The sequence below is a fragment of the Dioscorea cayenensis genome, chromosome 14, assembly GCF_009730915.1.
Source record: "Dioscorea cayenensis subsp. rotundata cultivar TDr96_F1 chromosome 14, TDr96_F1_v2_PseudoChromosome.rev07_lg8_w22 25.fasta, whole genome shotgun sequence".
Taxonomy (NCBI): Eukaryota; Viridiplantae; Streptophyta; class Magnoliopsida; order Dioscoreales; family Dioscoreaceae; genus Dioscorea; species Dioscorea cayenensis.
Window position 1 is genome coordinate 13570072 of NC_052484.1, and position 23984 is coordinate 13594055.

At 36.5% G+C, this 23984-nt stretch overlaps 1 long non-coding RNA gene, 1 other non-coding gene and 1 pseudogene across 2 annotated transcripts; 1 reads left to right on the top strand and 2 right to left on the bottom strand.

Annotated features, from left to right (window-relative positions):
* Positions 1-1036: 1036 nt before the first annotated feature.
* Positions 1037-1801, bottom strand: LOC120275148. The gene is made up of 3 exons (XR_005541066.1): positions 1677-1801; positions 1429-1592; positions 1037-1305 (listed from the first exon to the last, which is right to left on the bottom strand). It is a non-coding gene; the product is annotated as an uncharacterized LOC120275148 (long non-coding RNA).
* A 9402-nt stretch (positions 1802-11203) lies between these two features.
* LOC120276596 lies at positions 11204-11359 on the bottom strand. Its single transcript, XR_005541311.1, has one exon. It is a non-coding gene; the product is annotated as a 5.8S ribosomal RNA (ribosomal RNA).
* An 11183-nt stretch (positions 11360-22542) lies between these two features.
* On the top strand, positions 22543-23433 carry LOC120276151 (annotated as a pseudogene).
* Positions 23434-23984: the final 551 nt, after the last annotated feature.

The window sequence follows — 23984 nt, forward strand, 5'->3', positions numbered from 1 at the left end:
GGGTCAAAAAATCGGATATCGGATCGGATCATCGGATCCGGATTTTTTTGCTCACCCCTAGTTCCTAAAACCCTCCACTTCTTCAATATTCATATTCTCTCATTCTCTAAACAATATATCACGTCAATCCCACTTTCGTATATAATTATGAATAGCACAACATGCTATTACTATAAGATGTTGCCTTGAAGGCTTATAACGAGGCATCAATTTTAGAATTGGAGATCGAGCCTTTAACACACCAAAGCAACGTTCAATTGTCATCCTTAATGAGGAATGTCTGAAATTAAAAAGCTCTTTGCCATTTCTAGCTTGTTGATCTCTTCCTCGGTACTCTTGAGCATGATATCTTTCACCCCTATAAGGTGGTAGCAAGTTTCCAGTGCAAGGATATCTAGAGTCTACAACACTACAAGAAATAGAGCATTTAGTAGCGGTTTTTATGTTATTTCACGGCAGTTTTAATCGCCACTAAATGCAGCCGGTGGCAGTTACAAAATCGCCTTGAGTGCCAGCGTCGGCGCATCAATTCATGGCGGTTTTAATCAACGGCCGTGATAACTGCCACTAAAGGCATATGGTAATTCCTGACAGTTGAAAATGGCCGCAAATCACAAGGAATATGAACACTAAGATTCGCGGCGGTTTAGAAAATGACCTTCAATTGTAGCCAGTTAAGACAGTTTGCAACTGCCACAATTGCATATATTGTCAGGCTTCCTTTACCTCATGGTGGCGGTTCACTCTTGAACCGCCGTGTGTCAATTTTTTTAAAATAATTAATTTTGATTTTTAATTGTTTTATTTTATATATATATATATATTTCTCTGTAGTCACATAATAAAAATTTACAAATATATATATACACTGATCGATCATCATTCAATTAAAATTTCAAAATAATAATAATTTATTGATAACTCATGAATAATTACAAGTCAAATTTACAAATTTGTTTTAATCTTAAAAAACAAAAAAACTGCTAAGAAGTAGGCCTATTCTTCTAAATTCAATGAGTCTTGAAAAACCTCCTAGCCTAAGCAACTATGAACAACCTTCATATACAATCAGGTTTCTTGGAACTCATCAGGGTTGAACTCAATGTCATCTTGGAATCCTTTTGGAAGCTACCTTGTTTTACTAGAATAGTTTCAATATGTGAAATAAAACCCAGGGATGAACTCAATGTCTTCAATATTTACTAGAATATATAGTCATATATAAACAAATCAACTACCTTGTTTTGCTTTGTTTATATAGAGTTTCTGATTGTTTACAATGACTTCATAAGCCTCCCCTTCATTCTGAAGTCCAAAGAATTGATTGAAAAAATTGTAATATGAACAAGATTATTGAATACTAATGATATATGCATTAAGAGATAGTGTATTTTTATGAATTATACCGGTCTGAAATATATGACATACTTGAAGTCGTCGGCCAGTGTTGTTGAGCTCCTCTAGAATATACTTCCTCTACTTGGGATCCAGAGTTCCACATAGTTGCCAGTTAGATCATTGACTGCTGCCCAATTCTCAAGTGCTTGCTTTTCAGGGACAGCAACGCCAAAACTGTTGCCGTATACCCAAATCTACAAGTAATAAATGACATGATCCTAAACAGTGGACATATAAATCACATTTATATTTATCATTTGATGCAGAGGTAACATTACTGATGTAATGAGTGAGCATTGGGCATATGCACTTTCAATGTTCTTCACAGCAACATATTCTCCTTGGGATAATTTGAAAATATTCTTTTTTCTGTCATTAATCTTCATTGCGCCATCAGGCTACAACTCAGCACCTACATGAACCAAATTTTCTCATGTAACAAGTTCTCAATTCAATACAAAAGAGATCATGCATATAATTATCACCAACCAGACATTATAACCTATGCCAAAAAAAATTAGAAATTTAGCTCTAGCAGGAAATTTAGCACCAAAAAGATGCAGACTTTCAAGCCATTTCTCAATTCAATATAAAAGAGATCAGCCAACAATTATCATCAACCAGACATTATAACGTATGCAGAAAAAAAAAATGAAATTTAGCTCTAGCGGAAAATTCTGCACCAAAAATATGTAGACTTCAAGCCATTATTTAATTTAATTGCAAAGAAGAGAAAAAGCTACCCAATGTTTGACATGTTTAGAATGTCCAAAAGATAACTTGGCTGTGTGAAACCACCCATTAACAAATACTTCATTTGTGAGTTCTACATTCTTGTAATAACCTGAAAACAAGGTTTTGCCCCTTAAACAAATCTCTCCACGGACATTATTTCTCAAGATTCAAATGTTAATAAAGAAACAAGGTTTTGTCAATAATGTAACTTTGATATGAAATACAACATTGAATGCATTCTTCCAAAATAAATCACATTAAATAAAAGTGAGTGTTGTTAATGTAATTTCTCATTGAAAGCATAAAGTTTGATGAGCTTAGAGTGATTCTTCATTAAAACTTTTAAACTAAATTTCTGCCCATATGGCATAAATGTGATAATGATATTGAGTCCCTAAGGAAGCAAAAAATAACTCCAACCATAAAAGGGCATCTGGAAGAAAAACTTAAACAAGAAACATCTACAATGATATTCATCTACAATATATATATATATATATAACAAATCAGAAATAGCTACTCCACATTATGATAAGATATGAGCAATTACCTGCACTAAAGATGGGTTAAATAGAATATCCGGAATCTTAAACCTATCAGCACCGATTTCGATGGTCCTGCATGGCCAATGATAAATAGTGGCAACCATTAAGAGCTGAAATAAGAAGCCCTATTAATTTGAAACAAGAAGAAATGATTGGCCTTGACAGTTCTGAAACAAGTTATCAGAGAGACTATTAATCAGATTGGGTATTTGCCATGATGTGAGTCTAATGAACTTACTACCCATCAGGTAACTCATAGGAACTCATGAGGATGTTCGCATATGCGCTCTCTACCACAAAAATTTCACAACCAGTTAGACTCTGCATCAAATAGTTCATCATTTAAAAAGGAAGAACACTACCTGTCAGACCAGCATATACATATGCATAAACTGTAAGAAATCGAATAAAATGTATTTCCTATGACCATTCCAATAAAGATAAATTACATTTATACTTTAATTATCCAATATAGATCTTAATTTGGTCCATTTAGTATTTTTTTCAGATAACTAAAACCACGAGCATGTTTCATGTTTCCAAGAACATTGATCTAAACACCAAGCACACTCTGTAGTCCTTACTGAAAATCATTAAGACCATATCTGATAACAATTTATCAAAAAGAAAAAAAAAAAACAAAGGAGGGAAACAAAATAGACCAAAGAGATTTACATATCAATGCTAGGAGAAGAGATTTACATACTTACTCTGGAAGTATACAAATGGACAGCCACATACAAAATTAAAACAAACAAATACAAAAACAAATGGTAAGCATTATCATCATAGCTAAAACATCTAGCCATAAATGCAAACAACTGATGAACCACCTCAAATATATGAATAGGAAAAATGGATGTTGCATTGTCCTACCTGACAATACAATAGAGCCTGTAGCTTTCTGTGGTATTTGGGAAGTCGAGATATATGGACTGGGAAGATAAAGAAAATAAAAAGGATGAAAAGTTAAAATCAAATAATTAATACTTATATAACTGAGAGTGTTGATTAGGAATAGCATTTCTCTTAGGAAAAAAAGCTAAAAAGGACATACCTGTAAACCTAGGGTACAATATATACATAGAACACAAAATATGGTTCCAAGATAGGGCGTCAAACTTGGAATCAATTTTAAGAATGTTGCCACAAATGCTTTATAGCGATTAACATGCAACAAAAGTCTTACCAAGGTAAACAATAAAAGAAGCACAAGACAATGAAACTTGAATAAAAGAGGAAAGGACTTGAGGTAAACTAATTTGCAGACTGTGAAATGATTAATTGATATAGGATAAGTTTACCATTCCCCATTTGAAAGAAGAGTAAATCCAGATGGTACACAAAAGTTTGTTGTCTCTCTACTAATTGCAAGAACGAAAAAGATGCAAAGTCTAATGTAAAATGAAAGAAAACAAAGGAAAACAAAAAAAAATTCATTATGAAGGATCTATAAAGAAAGATAGAGAGAAAAAGAATTAATATACCTTCCCAAACGGTGAGACCTACTACTGCAAAGCTGCCACTCTTTCCCAAACTTATCATTCTTACCCAATCAGCTTAAGAAGGAATCTAATGTAATGCTTACCACTTTTTATATATTAAAGCACAAAATGTAAACGAAATCTTTTAAAACACATAATGTGAAACAAAATTTGTGAGCCAAATGCATTGGCTGACCTTAAGGTATCAAAACAAAAGTCACAAAATGACAAGTACTAAATACAACACTAATCGAATCAGTAAACACATTTAAATTCCATCGTTATTCTCTTGTTAAGGCATTGTTCACGAGAAAAATTAACCCTAACAGCAAAGAACAAGCAAGTTTTGGCATTAAACAAGACTCTGGCTTACATGCGAGAATATATTGTCTCCTGATGGTAGCCTGCAAAATCCAATGATAGTTATAGTTAACTAAATTAGCTACATAAATATATGAAAGAAAATAAAATGCAACATGAAGATATATATATACGTACATACAAGATTAATCATCAACCTATGCAGTATGGTCTGAATTTTCTTCACATTGGGCTGTGTGACTGCCTTGTGATGAACGTCTTCCAATAATTGGTGATCCAACAATTTCCTATCGCAAAGAATTTAAATATCACATATGAATAAAAGGATGAATTCCTATAAATGTAACCAAGAAAACCAACCTTATTAGCACAATTTTAGCAAACAATAACTCTAAAACCATAAACTTAAACAAAACCTGATTAGGTGCCATGTTTTGGTTTTGATTTGCTAACTATTGGGTCAAAAATGCTATTTGTTGCTGAAATTGCTGTTCATTTTCTAGCACTTGTTGTTTTAATTGTTGCACAGTTTCCCTGAGGTCATCAACTTCAATTTGTGTGCCTCCACTAGCTTCATTTCTCTTGCTTGAGCTAGAAGATGATCCATAAACTTGGGTTGGAACAACTCAAAGTCCCATACCTCGAACATACCCTGGGTATTCTTTTCCGAAAACACTTGTAAATGCTTCATTTTCAGATGAGCTTTGACTTTGAATTATTAGATTTTCCTATAAATTAAGGAAATAGAGTTTTTCACATAAACACATGCCATACAAGCATCAAACACATCATATTTATTAATATTAAACTTACATGATTATGCCTCGCTTCTTCATTTACAAAAGACCCATTGGATGTTGTATGGATGGCTTGAAATAATTCAGCTCTGCTAATAGATCGACCAAGTTGCTTTTCCTACCAAGAATTAAAGTTGTTAATATATACGTAATTTTGTCACATGATTGATTGACATAATTAAGACTACACATTAGGTGAAAGTAATAACCATCTCATTTTGCAGCCGAGCAAAGGACTTTGAGCCTAATGTGTGAGGCATTGTTAGTTGGGTGAAATTTCTAGTATTTTGTTATGCTTTTGCCTGCACAGTCCAATTTAAACATTAAAAACCTTCTCAATAATAAAACGATCAATTTTTATTTATGCATATCACCTTCGTGTCAGGCCGAGCTCTATAATCCACGGAAGCAACCCATTGCTCCAAAGGAATCTCTGGAGGTTTCCTCGCAATGTTGGCTTCACTGGGACCATCGGGATCACATTTCATCGAGTTATATAAGTTGTATCGATTGTCTCGCCATTTCTTTGCTAAGATTTTCATTATGTATCTCTTATGTCCATCATCATTAACCTCCAATTTTGACTACAAATAAATAAATATATATATTAGTTTGTATTTGAAATTGTACTAAAAATATAACCCATAAGATGCCAATGATAAATATAACTTTGAACCTTTATAATATTGTTCCACACATGATCTTTATAGCACTCTGGAATCTTTTGCCACTTATCATACCAGATAGGAAAATTTTGCCAATTGCTTGCAATGTGCCCTAGAAATTGAGCAAGCATACCACCTGATAATTCAATAGGCTGATTTATTTTATTCCATTCCACAACAACTTTCTCTCCTGGTGGAAGTGAGTATATGTCAATTGCTCGCATTTTTTGACGCTTCACCTCCCCATTTCCATTTGCCATTAAGAGAAAATGAGACTACATATATTGCTATATGTAACCACCTATAACTTTGAGAAACATTCATTATATAAAAATCAAATGAATTATATATATATACATATACATAGATTAATCACCTCTAACTTGCACATCCCATGTTCTTGTACTCCTTTTAAAGCCCCTGACTAGTTGAGGTTCAACGCTTTCATCTTGACTGATGCACAGGGCCATCTTCTGATTGATGCACAGGCCCATCTTCCTGCTCTTGTGCATTAATCTATGGTGTTGGCATAGCTGTACCTTGGTCTGTAGAATGGTGAGGGTCCCCGACTGAATTCCCTGAATGACTAGCCGTGATGTGTCTTTTTGTCCTTGGCATACTACAAACAATTCACATAAGTAATTAATTTGATAACATTTAGAGGAAAATAATACATAAGAATAAGTACAAATAGAAGCTAATAATTACAAAGTAGTGTCAAATAATTATTTAGTTATTGTTTTCAGCTTCAAAATGTTCACCAACATTTGATTCATGCAAATTATGGGGACCATGTATATCATCTTGACTCAAAGGTAAATGTGCATCTTCATCAGGAAATAAACTATTTAGATTTTGTGATGGATACGCTTCAATATTGGCCATGGTATCTAAATCATCCTCGCCCATATCATACAAGTCTCGAGGTTTTACATGTATTGGCATACATCACCCATCTTCCTTTTGATCATCAACATAAAATACCATATGTGCCTCAGAAGCTTTAATGTATGGCTCATCATCTTCATTTACCCCAGTATGTATAAGTCTTGCAAAATTGATTGAGGTAAAACCCAATGTATCAGTTTTTAAACCTCTAGGGTGAGTTGTGTTGGTCCACTCACATTTGAACAAAGTTATAGCAAGTAATCCATTGTAATTAATCTCAATGATGTCAACTAATTTTCCATAATATGGCACTCCTCCATAGCACATGTTAACATCACTATTGCTTGAATAACTCCTTGTTCCAAATGTGCCGAAAACTCCATTATTCTGTGTGTTTAAACCTATATCACGTTCCATAGTATGAAACCTATGTCCATTAACATTGAATGCCTTGTATCTTTTTGCTTGTTTGATTGGTCCCTGCGCAAGAGCTATTAGCAAAGTCTTATCGGAATCTTGGAGCACGTCACGATCTCGGTTGATCTAAAGACAAATCAAAATAATTTAGAGTTGTGAACCACTGATTAAACTCTCTATGAACCATCTTATCAACCTCAATAGGATTTCTACTTCAGCTACGTAATTGTCTTCTTGCAATGGTCCTGAATTCTTTATTATATTCAAAGTAGTAGTTTAATAATAATGTTCACTACAATATGGCATAAACAGACATAACTGTTTATGTAAAAAAAATTGCATGTCCTGATTCAAATCGAATAAAAAATTTAAAAATTTACATACAGTAAAATTATAATCGAATTGGGACAACATATGGTTAAAATAAATAAATTTCATTATATTTGGATATATTCAAGATAAGTCCAGAAGACATTTTTGAGATAATTTAAAAAAATTTAAATCACAAGATCAGCCGAGATCACTGATCTCGAGGTGATCTAAAATATTGAAATCATAAGATCAGCCGAGAGCACAGATCTCGAGGCGATCTAAAATATCCAAATCATAAGATCAGCTTAGAGCACAGATCTCAAGACAATCTAAAATATTTAAATTGCAAGATCAGCCGAGAGCACAGATCTCGATGCGATCTAAAACATTTAAATCACAAAATCAATCGAGAGCACATATCTCGAGGCAAAATATAAATTACAAAATTGCCCTTAAGACCATATCTCGAGGTAAATGCAAATTACAAAATTGCCCTTGAGAATTTATCTCAAGGCATAAATACAAATTACAAGATTGCCCTTGAGAACACATATCTCTAGGCAATCTCAAATCTTAGGATAACCGAAATACACATCCCGAGGCAATTCTAAATTTCATGTAGGTAGATCTCGTGGCAACTTGAGAAAATGCGAATCCTGGGGCTCCCAAAGACATATCTCGAGGCAGATTGAATTTTATTAAAATTTGAAAATTTAATTAAAAATCTAAATTTTGATTTTATCCTCTCTCGAAATTTTATTAATTAAATTAAAAAAAATCAAATTTTAAATTTTAAAATTTGATTTTATCCTATCTTTTGACTTAGTTCATTATGGGCTATGATTTCAAGGAGGTTGGGTTATGATTTTGCGGAGAAGTTTGGTGGTGAAGATAAGAGTAAATGAGTTCTTTGAAGAGACAAGAGGAACAGAAAAGAGGGGGAGAAAAAAGAGAAGAAAAAAAAGAAAAGAAAGGAAAAAAAGACAAGAGAAAAAAGAAGGAAGCTTGGGGGACCGGAGGCCAAAAAGAAAAAGAAGAAAATATTTGAAGAAAAAAAATGAAGAATAAGGAAAAAAAAAAAAGAAGAGGAAAAATTGCCGTCATCGCTGAGTGGCTGAGATAATGCCGCCAATCATGCCAGATGCTGCTATCTCCCGCCATCGTTGCTGCTTGAGTGGATGAGATATTGCCGCCAAGCAGCTTGACACCGTTGTTGCTTGCCGTTTTGTTGTTGAAGCCGCCGTGGTTGCTTGAGTGGCTTAGATAATGCCGCCAAGCGTCCCTGATGCTCTCATTGGCATTGCTATCATCATTGTTGCCGGTTGCCTTTATTGCTGCTGTTCAATGTCATCATACTGCCTCTGTTGTTGTTGTCACCATGCTGCCTCTGTCTTGATGATGCGCTAGCTCTCCACAATGCCGTTGAGAACTGCAACCATAAGGTCATAAAATTCTTGCTTGAGCTCTGAGCCGTCGATGTTAATTGCCCCATCACCGGTAAAACCCTTCTTCATATAGCCACCGAGATGGTCTGTCCCGACATGGTCATCATTCTCCAGCTCTACCCTTGTCGACCTCGCCTCAACCTCTACAACCGCACAATTGTCACGCAACCATTGCTAGATGGCTCTTTGTTCTTATGCTCTCAGTGCTTATATATCCTCCTTAACACCATAAGTTAAGAGAATACAAGAAAAGACTTTAAGCAATGAAGCTCCTCAGTTAACTGGAGAAGGGACGTTGAGTTATGAAATGAAGAGAACTGTTGGAGACAATCTAAGAAAAGCTTATGGCTCAGCTATGGTGACAGGCCAAAAGAGAGCTAATAATGATATTCAAAACTGCGGGGAGCTTGATTGGAGAAAAGAATGGGGTTTTGAAGATCCTATATGGAAAGTCATGTTCTTTGGACCTTGGAGTCGTACATATCATGATAAAAACTGGCCTCATGCTTATGGATAAACTTCTCATGCATAAGTTTATTAGTATCTGCATGTTTCTTGTACCATATAATGCTGCAGAAAGAAACAACATATATATTTGTATTGGCTCCAGAATTTTTATGCAAATTTATGTTTAGATGGATTTATAATCAATAAAGCATGATCTGCATGTTGATATGGATTCAGTTTGGAATAAGTAAATAAGGTTTTCTCTCTGATGTGTTTAGTGAGATTTTTTTTATTTGTCAATTAGTAACTTGATATCTATGAAAAGTTGCTGGATGACTAAATATCCCAAAATTTTAAGAACCTATTTAAAAAGTTACAAGTTTAACGGGTTTGGACATGGAATGAAAAATGATCCGACCTGTTAAGAAGCTGATGAAGATAACGGGTCAGATATTTTGTCACAAAGGGTTGAAACCCGATCCGATATGAAGGGATTGTCATTGACTATCGAGACACAGTGTGCCCAGAAAGGCCAAGTCTTTCGTGCGATTCCATCATCTCCTCCTCCTCGGCCATGGCGAAGACCCAAGACAGGGAAGGCATCTCTCCAAACTCGCAGTGTCTCATCTTCGTTGGGAAGTAATTGGAGGGTGACCGCACCCTTGCTAATTATAATATCCAGAAGAAATCCACTCTTCACTCGTTGCTCCTCGGCCTCTGTGGTGGTAATCAAGTCGTATGTTTCTCCTGTCCCCTGGTTAATGACGTCTGGAGCCAGCCCCATTCATAAGCATGCATATGTGCATGATAAAAAGAAAGGGATTCATTATATGCATGCATAAGATAGAAAACATTTTAAGAAGCATGCTATATATTCATGTGTCTTTCAAAATATATATATAATGGAAGTAAGGAGATGAGAGGAATTTACATGGGCAGTGAAGCTGGCCATGTTGTTGACTAAGAGTATGAAACAGGAACCACCTGCATGGCTTCAATCCCTGCTTCTATGGAAATAAAATCATCACTGACAATGACATTAACCAAAGCAAGTTTATCTTTCACGGTTATTATATAGTCATTTTCATCCTTTCGGGGTTGATGAGACATGAGCTCATCATTGCAAACTTGGTTACATACGTGGATAATCAGGATGGGTTAGAAGTGGATTTGTATGCCATGAATGAACGGAGGATTAAGGTAATTAATTCTTACTTGCTGGAAGCCATCAAGAAGAACTTTATATGCTATCAAAGGGGAGTGAAAGCTTGTGCCAGTGTTCGGAGGGTTTCAAGTTGGCGATTCATGTTTTGATTTCAAGCTAAGCTTCTCGGACAAGCAAGGAACAAGCATCGTTTAGGTCCAACATGATCATCGCCCGATTCTCAAGCTGGGCTCTTCCCGGTTCGCTCGCCGTTACTAGGGGAATCCTCGTAAGTTTCTTTTCCTCCGCTTATTGATATGCTTAAACTCAGCGGGTGGCCCGCTGACACGGGAGTCAGTGGCGCGAGGGCTGCGGAAGGGTCATCCCCTCCGCGGGCGGCCCTTGTCATTCGTTGGCGGCGCGGTGCCCCCACCCCTCGCGGAGGGGCGCGGCGACCTCGGGATCTCGGCGAGGCCGGTCGAGCGCTCGTCGCGCCCGCCCCGCTCCGGGGAGGGCGACCGCCCGGTCTTGACCCGCCCGCGCAGCGGGAGGGCCCGATCTCTGCGTCCGGGACGCGCGCGCTGCCGGGCGACTTCGTTCGCGTGAGCGCCCTGAGCGGGCGTGCCCTCGGCCGGGTGGCCTCGGGCGCAACTTGCGTTCAAAGACTCGATGGTTCACGGGATTCTGCAATTCACACCAAGTATCGCATTTCGCTACGTTCTTCATCGATGCGAGAGCCGAGATATCCGTTGCCGAGAGTCGTGTGACTCCAGTGTCGTTTCTTTCCTCCGCGCCGGCGCGCGGCGCCCGGCGGGCGCCGCCGCCCGCGCGTCGGGTCGGGACGTCCTTGGCGCTTCCCGCGCCGGTTGTGGGGTCGTGTCCTCCCGCGCCCGCCCCGCCCGCGCCGCCGAGGCGGCGCCGGCGGCGAGGGGCGCGGGAGTCCGCGCGGCACGCCGGCGGGCGGGCGGGGGTGACGCGGCGCTCGCGCTGCGCCCTCACGCTCCCTCGCCCGGCCGCGCCCCGCGCTTCCGCGTGTTCTCGGGTCTTCCGCGTGTTTGCGGCGGGTCTCGACAATGATCCTTCCGCAGGTTCACCTACGGAAACCTTATTACGACTTCTCCTTCCTCTAAATGATAAGGTTCAGTGGACTTCTCGCGATGTCGCGGGCGGCGAGACCGCCCCGTCGCCGCGATCCGAACACTTCACCGGACCATTCAATCGGTAGGGAGCGGCGGTGGTGTGTACAAAGGGCGGGGGACGTAGTCAACGCGAGTGATGACTCGCGCTTACTAGGAATTCCTCGTTGAAGACCAACAATTGCAATGATCTATCCCCATCACGATGAAATTTTTACAAGATTACCGGGGCCCCGTCGGCCAAGGCTATGAGACTCGTTGAATACATCGATTAGCAGCGGCGTGCGGCCCGGAACATCTAAGGGCATCACGGACACTGTTATTGCCTCAAACTTCCGTGGCCTAAAGCGGACACGGACCCTCTAAGAAGGCGGCGCGGAGGGATTCCTCCGCATAGCTAGTTAGCAGGCTGAGGTCTCGTTCGTTATCGGAATTAACCAGACAAATCGCTCCACCAACTAAGAACGGCCATGCACCACCACCCATAGAATCAAGAAAGAGCTCTCAGTCTGTCAATCCTTGCTATGTCTGGACCTGGTAAGTTTCCCCGTGTTGAGTCAAATTAAGCCGCAGGCTCCACCCACAAGAAAAGAAAAGGAAAATTTAAAGGGCAAGCATGGAAAACACACGTAATGATAAAATGGAAAAAAAAGAATAAATGAAATATAAAAAAATAAAAATAATATTAAAAAAATAAAAATGAAAAAGATAAAATTACATGAGAAGGATGTGGTGGCTATTTTGTTTTTGGCGGAACTATGCTGAACTTAAGAATAGGACACATGGCAAATGGAATCATGACAAAATTTTATAAATAGAAGCATGAGTGGAGGATCATGCATCTATTTCCTTAATGAGAAGATAAAAAAAGCCTTGCCAGATTTTCTATAAATGGAGCTTGTTTTGATTCCCGTCATTTAACATGGCAATTTTTAGTGTACTAGTGTTGCTTCTTCTTGTGAAATGAGAAAAAGAAAAGGGTATCTAATAGTAGATTTTGATCCAAGCATGCACTTCTACCATATGATTCGACTGATGAGCATGCATACGTGCATGGCAAATATAAAACTAAAAAATAATAATAAAAAATGAGAAGCACATGAGCCCATAACAAAAATTAATAAAATAATGATGAGAGAGGCACATATGCATACGCGCATGGTAAAAAAATGAATGATAAAAAAATGGGAAAATTACTGTTTACCCCTCGATAATTTCAAAACTTCCCAAACAGCCCCTGTGAGTTTTGCATACCTCAGACAACCCTTCCTTTATTGTTTCACTTCCTTTTTACCCCCTGCATTATGAAATTCCATCATTGCCCTTAAACCTTTTTGCATACATTTTTTTTCATTCTTTTTTGCATTCCTTTTTGCATGTACTCATTTCTTAAACAGAGAGCTCATTTTTTTAAACAGAGAACTCATTTCTTAAACAAAGAGTTCATTTCTTAAAGCAGAAACCTCATTTCTTAAAGCAGAAAAACTCATTTCTTAAACATAAACCCTCATTTTTTTAAACATAAAAACTCATTTTTTTAAACAAAAAAACATTAATATTTAAAGCGGAAAAAAACAAATATTTACATGATAAATTAATCCCGGATATAAAAACCAACTAATCTTGGCCACTCGTACATATTTAAATAGAAACAATGATATTTAAGCACTTTTTTTAAAGCGTAAAGCGCAATATATTAAAGCGAAACATCGATAGTTAAACAAAGACAAACAAGCATATAAACAGAGAACTCATTTCTTAAACAGAGAGCTTATTTTTAAACAAAGACCTCATTTTTTTAAACAGAAACCTCATTGAGTAGGGACATTGAGTATCTCATCGTCGCTGATCTCGCGTGAACGCTTGAGTGCTGAGCTCCAGATCTGGCGAGCGATCTCGAAGGTGGCATGCTCGTGTGGGGTCTTAAAGGAGAAATCTTTATTGGCGTTGGCGATCCGGTTGGCGACGTTCCTCGGCGGTAGGAGTGGTGAGGTCTTCGATGGCGGCGTCGGATAAGGCGAGGGCTGAACTTGAAACGGAACCATTCTCATTGCGGAGACCGCAACATGGATAGCAATAGGGTTAGGGTTAGGGATCATTCCGGGGTTTGGATCCATGGTGCCTAAGTCGGTGGCGGGAGCGGAGGGAGGAAGCGGTGCCGAGTGAGGGGTTCGATCTCGCCGTCTTCGTCTTCATCTTCATCGTCTTCCACATGCGTCGACCTCATCTCTTTTCATCTTCTTCAGTCGTCGACCTCGGGGAAGACCGTATGCTCCTCGTCGTCGAGCGAAGGCATCGAAGGTTGCACTCGTACATATTTAAATAGAAACAACGATATTTAAGCACTTTTTTTAAAGCGTAAAGCGCAATATATTAAAGCGAAACATCGATAGTTAAACAAAGACAAACAAGCATATAAACGGAGAACTCATTTCTTAAAGCAGAGAACTCATTGCTTAAAGCAGAGAGCTTATTTTTTTTAAATAGAGACCTCATTGAGTAGGGACATTGAGTATCTCATCGTCGCCGATCTCGTGCGAGCGCTTGAGTCTTGAGCTCCGGATCCGGGCGAGCGATCTCGAAGGTGGCCCTGCTCGTGTGGGGTCTTAAAGGAGAAAATCTTTATCGGCGTTGGCGATCCGGTTGGCGACGTTCCTCGGCGGTCGGAGTGGTGAGGTCTTCGGTGGCGACGTCGGATAAAGACGGGCTGAACTGAACGGAACCATTCTCGACTGCGAAGACCGCAACATGGATAGCAATAGGGTTAGGGTTAGGGATCATTCGGGGTTTTGGATCCATGGTGCCTAAGTCGGTGGCGAGGGAACGGAGGGAGGAAGCGGCGCCCGATGAGGGTTCGATCTCGCCGTCTTCGTCTTCATCGTCTTCCCACGTCGTCGACCTCATCTCTTTCATCTTCTTCAGTCGTTGACCTCGGGGAAGACCGCATGCTCCTCGTCGTCGAGCGAAGGCATCGAAAGGTTGCACCTTTTTCTCGAACATGAAATCCCATTTTTTTCATGCAAGCGTGATCGTGATTGTGAGCCGCATGCTTTTGTCTCACTGGCCCGAGTCAAGCTAGATAAAGAGATTTTTGGGGGTGATAAATACACCACAAAAAAACTCATTTCTTAAACAGAGACCTCATTTTTTTAAACAAAAACCCTCATTTCTTAAAGCAGAAAAACTCATTTCTTAAAGCAGAGACCTCATTTTTTTAAAGCAGAAACCTCTTTTCTTAAAGCAGAAAAACTCATTTCTTAAACAAAAAAACTCAATTTTTTTAAACAAAAAAACTCATTTTTTTAAATAGAAAACTCATTTTTTTAAAGCAGGAAACTCATTTTTTTAAACGGAACCTCATACCTCATATTTTTAAATAGAAGCTTCATTTTTCAAATAGAAACTCATTGTACCCAAAGGGCATTATAGTCAAACCCACGTCACACTTGCCATAACTTCCCACGCAAAGGACAATTTCGTCCAAAAAATTCCAAATTAACTCTATCAATCACTATTAGATGTTTGGGGGGTTTAAAAAATCATTGTATTCAAAAGGAAGGGGTTTTTGAGGAGTGCAAAACTAACGGGGTGTTTTTGACAATATTGCAAACTTACAAGGTGTTTTTGGCAATTTCCACTAAAAAAAATGATGAGAAGCATGTTTGCATATTTAAAGAAGAATTTTAAAAATAAAAATAAAAAAAAATCGTGGGACACTCAAGGACATTGCAGAACTATTCATTCTATCAAAATCATGTGTGAAAAATATATATATATAATACATGAAGTTAGTTATGGTGATGTTGCATTCTCATGTGCATGAAATAAAAAAAAAAGAAGAAAAAAAAATGATTGAAAATTGAGAAAAGCATGCATACGTCTGAGAAGCATGTCATGCATTCATTCATAAATAAATGAGAAAAAAAAGCATGCATAGGGGCATGGCCAAAAAATAATAATAAAAATAAAAAATAAAAAAATGGATGAGAAGCATGCATAAAAAAAGAAGAAGAAAAAAAAACAAAAAGAAGAAGAAGGAAAAAATGAAATAATAAGAAGCATGCAAAAGAAATAAAAGAAAAGTATAAAAAGATAATAATAATAATAATAATAATAATAATAATAATAATAATAAATGCTAATCTCGAAGCAGCAACAAGGGTGCTTATCTTGAGGTGGTGACTAAATTTGCCTCAAGGCATCAATAAAATATATATATATATATATATTTAAGGTGGCAGCAAAGTATGTAACACGGTGATAAAGCACAGGCAATGGTGACTTATTCATCTTGAGACGACAAAAAAAAATTATTATAAAAATATATAAATTTTAAGGCGGTCGTGAGATATTCATTTCAAGACAGCAATCAGGCATGCAATGTAATGCTAACACATATGCAACGACATACATGATATACATAATCAAAACCAAAGAAACCAAGTCAAGACTCAAGATATGAAAAGAGTCATTATTAAAAAAAATCATAGAAAATCGACAATTGAACTCAATGGTCTCAGGACATCAAAAGTCGAAGACCCAAAGAGCTTCACAAGTCAATATTAAAAAATCCATATAAATCGACAATTGAACTCAATGGTCTGAAGACATCAAAAGTCGAAGACCCAAAGAGTTTCATAAGTTAATATTTAAAAATCTATATCGACAACTGAACTCAGTGGTCTCAAGACATCAAAAGTCAGAGACTCGAAGAGTTTCACAAGTCAATATTTAAACAAAAAAAAATCATATAAATCGACAATTGAACTCAGTAGTCTCAAGACGTCAGAGGTCAAAGACTCAAAGAGTTTCACAAGTCAAGAAGAGAGCTTCACAAGCATGACAGCCGAAGTTTATGGAAAGTCAAACCAAATTTGTGATTCATTAACAAGAGAATCTACAGCTTGAAATTCAAATCTAATATAAGATGCAAAATCAAATGTCCAAGTTTAAAAAAAATTAACAAATGAGCTCAACAAGCTCAAAATTAAAGTGTTGAAGAGTTCATAAGTTGACAAAAGTTTCACAAGCCTGAAGGCCGAAGCTTACAAAAAAAAAAAAATTAAATCAAGTTCCAAATCAAATCCAAGATGCAAGTCCAAATATCTAAGTTCCAAGCTTCAAACAAATCAACAAATGAGCTCAACAACCTCTAGACTAAAGTGTTGAAGAGTTCATAAGTTTCAAAAAAGTTTCACAAGCATAAAAGCAAGTCAAAATCAAGTCTATGGTTCATCAACATGGAGAAGTCATTCAAATCAAATTCAAGATGCAAATCAAATCCAAAATGCAAAACGTCCAAGACACAAGTTCAGACACAAGTTCACAGATGATTTCAAAGTTCTTGTATCTTCGATGAAATTTATGAATTCATATTTATTGAAATGAATGAAAATTGATTGTCACAATCTATTTCCTTAGTCACACTTATTTCTTAATCGGAGGTTCCTGCGACACTGTCCAGGGCAATTAACATTAAAGGCTTGCCTTTAATGGAAGTCATGAACTCATAATCTCTTGAAGTCATAAAAAAAATAAATTTGATTTGTGATCCATGCTTTTTAACCGGTCAAACCCTAAATCAAAGATCGGGTGAAAAGTAAGGAGCCCACAAATTCTGGCACGCCCGGTGGGGACACAATTTCTCCCATCTTTGAAATTAAGTGTGAAAAGATGTTGTTAAAGAAATGCTTCATTTCTTATTATTATCTTATTGGAATGGGGGCACAAAGTAAAGTCTCTTTATGACCCTATCTATAAAGGGTTATTAAAAAAAAAAGATAAACAAACAAAATCAAAACCAAAATAAAAAATCAAAAGATGTTGATAAGAAATATCAATGCCTCATGTCTCATCGATACTTTATTCGAATGGGGGCACGAAGTAAAGTTGCTTTCTGACTCTATCTATAACGGGTCATTAAAAAAAAATCAAATCAAAATCAAAGTCAAATTTTTGTGATGCCGGACTTTATCAAAGTTATGCTAAGTCTGCCAGCATCACCGCCAAGCTCATATACAGACTTGTAAAAAAAAAATCCATAATTGATGAGATTCGATTCTAGTCAATAATTAGATCAAAGGGGGCAAGTCACCAAATCTCATTGAAATTGAAGACTGAGATATGACAACTGAAAAAAAAAAAAAGAAAGGGTTTGTTGTTTCTGAAGTCACGACCTTTGTTGCAGAAAGGGGGCAAGTCCATAATAAGTTGGCAGGGGCATAAGGTTCCCTACTCGTAGCTATTGTCCAAAAAAAAAAAAAGTGTGGCCCTAAGGTACATATTGTACAGGTGATCAATGAAATGGTCAAATAATCACTTGAGCAAAAAGGTCATCTCACTTAGTTCACAAAAATAAATAAATAAATAAAATCAAAAAAAAATCAAAAAAAAATCAAAAAAATCAAAATCAAAATAAAAAATGATGATAATAAAAAAAAATTATTAAATCATGTCTCACTCCTGGGTGAGGGAAAAAAAAATAGAAAAAAAAATTTTTCCATCACTGAGGATAAGTGGAAGAAGTCGCAAGTTTAAATACTATGTTAGATGTCGTAATGATGATATCTCTAAATCCAACCATTCATCCGTTAACTCCTAAATTTCAGGATTATCTAGTGCAATCCAATTGACAGAAAAGTAGTTTTCACTACAAGGTGTAGCGGCATTGAGGTCTTCAAATTTTTATAAAGATCTTGTTGGTGTAGCTAAAGAAATAATGGATGAACCTCGTGATGAGGTGCAGATATGGGAATGACATGCTAGAAAAAGAAAAACCGATATTGAAATAAAAAGAAAAAAATTCAAAAACAAAAACAAAAAAAAAACAAAAAAAACAAAACAAAACAAACAAAAAACAAACAAAAAAACAAAACCAAAACAAAAAACAAAAAAAGGTTTGTATTAGAGAAAATGAGACTGCTTTTGAAGTCACAGACCTTTGATTGACTTGTTGCATAAAGGGAGCAAAACGAAAGCGGTATATGTGAGATAGCACACAAACAGGAAGAAAATCCTAGATTCCTTGCTAAGCTTGTCAGCTTCCCAACTTTACTGTTAAGAACAAGCTGAAGAAGTTTCAAGCCTAAATATACTTCACTTTAAAGCTTATTAACCCTCTATTGAGATTGAGCCAATCAAGTGAAAATGCTTCCAAAATCATGTTAAATATGTTTCAGCTCAAAACTTGTCAACTCCATTGTTGAAGACAAGTGGAGTAAATCTCAAGCTTAACTCATTGAGCAAAACGAGTGAATAGTTTTTTAAAAATTGCTAAAAGCCCGTTAGCTTCATTGCTAAGAACACGATAAAGAAGTTTCAATCCTAAATACAATTCACTTTAAAAGTCATCAACTTTGTATTGAGCCAGTCAAGTAAAAAGGCTTCCAAAACCATGTTAAATATGTTTTAGCCCAAAACTTGTCAACTCTTCGTTGAAGACAAGTGGAACAAATCTCAAGCTTAAATACATTCACTTCAAAACTCATTGAGCAAAGCGAGTGAATAGCCTTTAAATATGAAAGTTAAAAAAGAAAAATGCTAAGCATATGTCACTTCAAAGCATGTTAGATTCATTGCTAAGAACAAGTGAAAGAAGTTTCAAACTTATATATGTCTCACTTCAAGACTCATTAACTCCACTTTTGAGATTGAGTTAATCAAGTAAAAAAAAAGGGGGGGCTTCTAAAATCATATTTTACTTCAAAACTTGTCAATGACATCATTGAGGACAAGTGGAGAGGTCTTATGCTTAAATATTTTTTCACTTCAAATCAAGCAGTAAAAAAAAAAGTGAAAAAGAACATAAAAAAAAGAAGAAAAAATCAAATATGAAAGAAAATCATGTCAAGTATGTTTTACTTTGATGTTTGTCAACTCCATTGTTGAGAACGAGTGGAAAAGGTTTAGGCCTGAACATGTTTTATTTTTACAGCTCATTGGCTTCATTGTTGAGATTAAAAAAATGTGAAAAAGCTCTAAATAAAAAAATAATAATAAAATCATGTCAAACATGTTTCAGTTCGAAGTTTGCCAGCTTCATCACCGAGAATGAGTGGAGGAAGTTTGTATACTAAATGTATTTCACTTCAAGGCTCATTGACTTTGGCATTGAGATTGAGTGAATTAAGTGAAAACGCTTCTGTTTATGTAAAAAAAATTGCATGTCCTGATTCAAATCGAATAAAATATTTTAAAAAAATTACACACAGTCAAATCATTATCGAAATGGGACAACAAATGGTTAAAATAAATCAATTTCATTATATTTGGATATATTCAAGATAAGTGCAGAAGACATTTTTGAGATAATTTAAAATATTTAAATCACAAGATCAGCCGAGAGCACAGATCTCGAGGCGATCTAAAATATTTAAATCACAAGATCAGCCGAGAGCACAGATCTCGAGGTGATCTAAAATATTTAAATCACAAGATCAGCCAATAACACAGATCTCGAGGTAATCTAAAATATTCAAATCACAAAATCAGCCGAGAGCACAGATCTCGAGGAGATCTAAAATATTTAAATCACAATATCAACCAAGAGCACAGATCTCGAGACGATCTAAAATATTTAAATCACAAGATCAGCCGAGAGCACAGATCTCGAGGTGATATAAAATATTTAAATCACAAGATCAGCCGAGAGCACGTATCTCAAGGCAAAAATACCAAATTACAAAATTGCCTTTGAGAACATATCTCGAGGCATAAATGCAAAAAAATACATATCCTTGAGGACATATCTCGAGGTAAAATGAAAAATTTAAAAAGAGAAAATTTTTAAAGAAAAAAAATTGCCCTTGAGAACATATCTCGTGGCATAAATGCAAAATTACATAATTGCCCTTGAGAGTATATCTCGAGGCATAAATGCAAATTATAAAATTGCCTTGAGAGCACATATCTCGAGGCAATCGCAAATCTTAGGATAGCCAAACATATATCCCGAGGCAATCCTAAATTTCATATAGCCTGAAAACATATCTCGAGGCGATTTGAGAAAGTACAAATACCGAGGCATCCAAACACATATCCCGAGGCAAATTGGATTTCAAAAAATAAAATAAATAAATAATAATAAATAGTGATAATAATAATTAAAATAATAATAATAGTAATAAAAAATAATTAAAAAAAATTAAAATTAAAATTAAAATTTTTAAATTTTTAAAATAAAATCTTATCCTCTTCTGATTTAGTCAAGGTTATGATTATGAGGGGATCTCGCGTGAAAAAAAGGGGGACCAAAAAAAATGATAAAAAAGAAAAAAATTTAAATTTCAAATTTTGAATTTGAAATTAATTAAAAAATACAATAAAATAAAACGAAATAACAAAAAAATAATATAATAAATAAAAATAATAATAAAAAAAATAAAAAGATAAAAAAATAAAATTAAATAAATAAATAATAATAATAATATTTAATTAATTAATTTTTTTTAAAAAAATTTATTAATTAATTAAAATATATACATATAAATTTAAAAAAAAATGTTAAAAAGAAAAAAAACATTTGAATTTCAAATTTCGAATTTGAAATTAATTATAAAATAATAATAATAATAAAATAAAACAAAATAAGGAAAAAATAAAAAAAAAAGAAAATTAAAAAAAAATTAAAAAAATAAATAAAAGATAAAAAAATAAAAAATAAATAAATAATAATAATGATAAAATTTTCTTAATTAATTTAAAAAATTATTCTTAATTAATTAAAAAAATTAATTAATTAATTAAAATTTATACATATAAATTTAAATTAAAAAAAATGAAAATCTTATCCTATTTCGATCCGCTGCACGGGTTTAATCTGCTGCTATTTCACGGGAGGTTAGGGTAAGAACGAGATGATCGGGGGATAATGATAAAAAGGGAAAAATCTTTTTAAAAGGGGAAGGGGGAGAAAAAGAAAAAGTGGGAGATCTCTCTTAAAAAAAAAAAGCTTGAAGGTTCTTATCTTTTCCCCTATGCTACCACATATAGAGATAGATATATATATATATATAATATTAAAAAAAAAAGGAGAAGAGAATTTCCATGTCGCCGCCGCTGATGCTGTCGCCGCTGCTGCCTATCAAAGAGGTCGCGGACATGGTTGAATAGCTGAAATAATGCTGCCAACCATGTCCGATATTCACTAATTCTTACTGTCTGCCGTTTGATGATCGCCGCCGCTTGATGTTGTTGCCGCTGTTGTTGTTGATGGCTGAGATAATGCCTCTAAACAACGTACTTGATACTATTGTCGCTGCATTACCTGTAGCCGCCGCTCACAATCATGGTGGCCGTGCCTCCGTTGAGAAGACGCAGGAGTTGCAGATCATAGGAGCTATCACAAGAACCTGGAGAGAAGAGGAGGCTAGGGAGATTGGCCAAAAAAAATAAAATAAAATAAAAGAGAAGATTTAAAAATTTAAAAAATCAATCGAGAAAAAAGAAGGAAACGAGGACAAAAAAAGTAAGAAGAAAAAGTTGATGTTATCGCTGCTGATGTTGCCAACGAGTGCATGATGTTCGCCGCTTCTTCATCATGCCTCCCCGCTTTCTCTCAACCCGCATTGTTGATGTAAGGGATAATGTTGTGTTGCATTCGGGACCTTGTTGGATGGACACCGTAGTCCTAATGGTGAAGATATTGAAGCCTTGTGCAAATTGATGAGTATTATTGGTGATAAGATAGACCATCACGTAAGCGAAGAAACGCCTTGATGCATATTTTGTCATTATGGAACAGCTTGTCAACTAGTCAAAAAGTGATCTCATCGGATTAGATTTATGTTCCCACTCACGCAAGAGATCTCATGGATACGTGAAAAGCTCGATTGATCGAAGGAATGTTAAGTGAAGCATATGTCCTATTCTCCGAAGCTTTTGCACTATTTCAACAAGTTACTGGACCCATGCATCGAGAAGTCGCTAGTTGTTGTAGATATCTTGCTATGGTTCTCTATCATGCGGGTGACATTGATGGGGCCATCATGCAACAAAGACAAAGAGCTAATCATAAACGAACGCTGTCTCGGTCTTGACCACCTTGACACTGCACACAGCTATGGAAACATGGCTCTATTTTATCATGGCCTCAATCAAATAGAATTAGTGTCAGCGGCACATGTCTCGTACATTACTATTACTTAGCCTATCGTCTCGGACCGATCATCCCGATGTTGCAAAGCGACTTTTATAAACGTTGCTATGATGTACCGGGATATCGGGAAAAATGGATACTACACTCGGTACTTGCAAGAAGCATCGAAAAAAAGAATGAACGACTTCTTAGCTCGGAGCATATTCAAACTCGCAGCTTTGCTATCATGCTCTTGCAATTGCATTCAACTGTATGGGTACCTACAAACTCTCTCTCCAGAATGAAAAGAAAACTTACGATATACTTGTTAAGCAACTTGGAGAAGAGGATTCAAGGACTCGTGACTCAGAAAACTGGATAAAGACATTTCAACTCCGAGAGCGAGAGGGCAAATGTCCGAAGCGAAAGGGCAAAGGCGGTGAATGCGACACGCTCAAGAAGTCGAGATTTCTTGAGGGCTCATCCCGAGCTTGTATAGGCATTCTAGGCTGCGTCTCTGGGTTCTGGAAAGGCCAACAGGTCATCAGTCAACCGATCCATTAATTCATCTATGATCAACAAGGCTCTTCCCCGTGGAAGGGGAGTCGATGAACAGGGCGACTAGAGTCGCAAAGACAAGTACTGAAAGAAAGCAGCAGCAAGAGGCCACCAAATGCGCCCCAACGCTGTTCCTACCCAAGCTTTGCCACAACTTGCACATCCGCTCAACATTATCAACCCGGAGCGAGCACAACCCAAGCTCAACCGAACGAACAGGGACAAGGAACCTAGTACGGGATCGGGATCGGGATCTACATCAAATGGTACTGTGCTCGACAAATGAATCATCAATAGTGCACGTGTAGGTTTAGGGACCGGCTTGGCATCACTCGGACTCCAAAGCGTAAAAATGAAAACCAAAGGCTAACACCTAAAAAGCAATTGAATAATAAAAGCTCGCAGCTTTTGATCACAAGAACCGTCTTGCGGTTATACCGGTAGATGTCATCAAAGAATTAGTAGATGACAAGCAAGTGAAGGGCTTATGAGATATAGTGAAGATACATTCTTGATGAATTTGACTTAGAAGGTTGAATTTAAGTAGGATTTTCTATACACATTAACATGCCATTCGAGTGTTCATTTTGCCTGTCACGCTCTTATTTTTTTCGTCGA